Below are 2,420 nucleotides of genomic sequence, written 5' to 3' on the forward strand. Positions count from 1 at the left end.
ACACAATTCCTTTCTATGTGTGTGGGCTCTGGTCCCAGAGAAGGTCTGAGGCACAGTGGTACAGGTGGAAGTTGGCCTGCTAAGCCATACAGGGTACGGTAACACTAAAAGCACCTATTCTCACTAAACCACACAAAATTTAACATGACTTAGAGAAGTAATAAATAAATGGTAGCGCATTTACCATGATTTCCGAGTTTCCTTGGCATCCTCTGTTGGGAAACAGAAATAACAACATATTTGTCTTAGGTGCTAAATACTATACACATAATTTTATTTTATTTATTTTTTAATTTGTTTTATGTATTTTTAAGGATTAGAAAGTAATTAAAGTTTGTAATTGCTACTAGGAAAAAATTATCTGGAGCAATACCCTAATGGCAAACCACTGTAAAATGTCTCAGCCACCCTTTGGGTAGAGGGGTAGAGATGATCTTCAAAGCACCACAGCTTTCTTCAGAGAAGGCCAGAGGTACACAGGTTTCTATTATTGTGACATCCAAGGTGATGTAGGTTGTTTTCCCTCAGCAAGGGCTTTATTTGTCAGAAGGGCACTATGCTGACTTCCAAATTTGGCTGACAATTTACTGAAGAGATTCATAAACTTTGGGTTGCTCTGATATTTTGACATATTTACCAGGTTCTGGGCCACATCCTAGAAGGCCACCATAATTTTCGGATCCTGCATGGCTGAAAGACCCTTGCGATCACTAAGAATTTCATTGAGCCCAGGCATTTCTGCCATTCCAGGCATGCCCTCTCCCATTACAGGAATTCCTTCGGGAAAATCATCAGGCATTCCCCAGGAAAACCACCCAGAAAATGCCATATTGGGCTTCTGCTTTCGGGCTGGCTTCTTCCTCCCTCTGGGCTCTCTCATGTTCTTCCTGAGCCTTCTTCACCGTTTCTTCACCCTTTCTGTTCTTTCTTTGATCTCTCACTTTTCATGTTTCACTCATATTTTTTCCAATGTTCTGCAGTTTTCTGGGTGCTTGGTTGAACTGCTTTTGGCCTTGTATTAGCGTCTTTATCATAATCCAGGCAATGGCAAGATCGTGGGCTGCTTCTTCCCAGTGGCCCAAAAGTCGGGGTGCTTTCCCTCCTCCACTTGTAAGGCTCGGTTAAATCAGGATTTATGTCTATAGCTCTGTCACAGTCTCTGATGGCAGAATTTGGCTTCTGAAATTTGTTGAAGGCACTGGCTCGGCACACAGGATGGCCAAGAGAGGATTCAGCTTGATGGTGACTGTGAACACGTCGAGGGCTTTTCGTAGTACACCGTCGTTTAGGACATCCATGGCAGCTGCGTTTTTGTCATCAGCTGATCCATCATCTTCTCGGTTATCTCTCCGTTTTCATCTCCCATTTCTTGAGGGGCATCAGTGTCTGGTTCAGTCATACCCTTACTGTCAGTCCCTAGTCCACTTTCCTCATATCTTGATTCCTCTGTCTTCATGTTTTCCTCCACCTACTTACTATCTGTTTTTTCTTCCTCAGTATTCTCTTTTGATTTAGTTTTATGAGTTCCAGGTGGCATTTTACCCACCATGCTGTCCACCCATTCTCTCAGGAAGTACATTTCCCTGATGTGCAGAAAACTCGGATCCTGCTTATACATTCTCATGAAGGCCCCAAACCCACTCACTTTGTGGCAGTCCGGGGTCCACAGGCCGGGATGGTGGGGGACAGCAGGAGATGCAGGGGGTGGCTTAGGCTGAGCTGCAGCTGGATTCCAGGCCTGGATACTAGCTCAGGGACCATGTAGAAGGGGCCACATAGTTTATTTTAATTAAAAAATCAAATTTTCTTACATACCTTGAAATATTTATACTAACTTGAATTAAGTTTCTTTTATATTGTTTGTGGATTTTAGAAATACAACTGAACACATGGTAATTTTGATAGTTCAAAATTTTATATTCAATATATTGTAGGTTTTTCCCCCTGAAACAAAACTTCAAACTGAAATCTTTTTTTTTTTCTCAGAGCTTAATGATATCAAATTAAATTCTTAGGAGCCATAAAATCATAGGTCTAGGGGGAACCTTGGGAACTGTCGAGTACAAAGACACCATCACACAGATGAGGAAATTAAAGTCCAGAGAGGGAGCCTGCCTAGGCCAAGGCTGCATGGCTGGTTGGCTTACTGTACTTCACTGAGTTGCCTTTGCTGATCCTTTCTTTTCTAAGACCATAATCAACATACTCATTTCTTTCACCTTGGAAGATGACTTAATATTTCTTAACTTAGTGTTCTTACTTATTATGTGATAATAATTTCATGAACACATATTTGGTTACATACACTGTGCCAGGCATTCTTCAAAGTGCTTTACAAGTGTTTTACAAGACTAAGTGCTTTGCAAGTATTGCAAGTATTTGGTGCTTACACCAACCCTGTGAAGTAGGTGCTATCATCG

At 41.7% G+C, this 2,420-nt stretch overlaps 1 pseudogene; it reads right to left on the bottom strand.

The window, feature by feature from the left end:
• Positions 1-487: 487 nt before the first annotated feature.
• On the bottom strand, positions 488-1,549 carry LOC108390339 (hsc70-interacting protein pseudogene; annotated as a pseudogene).
• Positions 1,550-2,420: the final 871 nt, after the last annotated feature.

This window comes from Manis javanica, chromosome 9 (assembly GCF_040802235.1).
Source record: "Manis javanica isolate MJ-LG chromosome 9, MJ_LKY, whole genome shotgun sequence".
Lineage (NCBI taxonomy): Eukaryota > Metazoa > Chordata > Mammalia > Pholidota > Manidae > Manis > Manis javanica.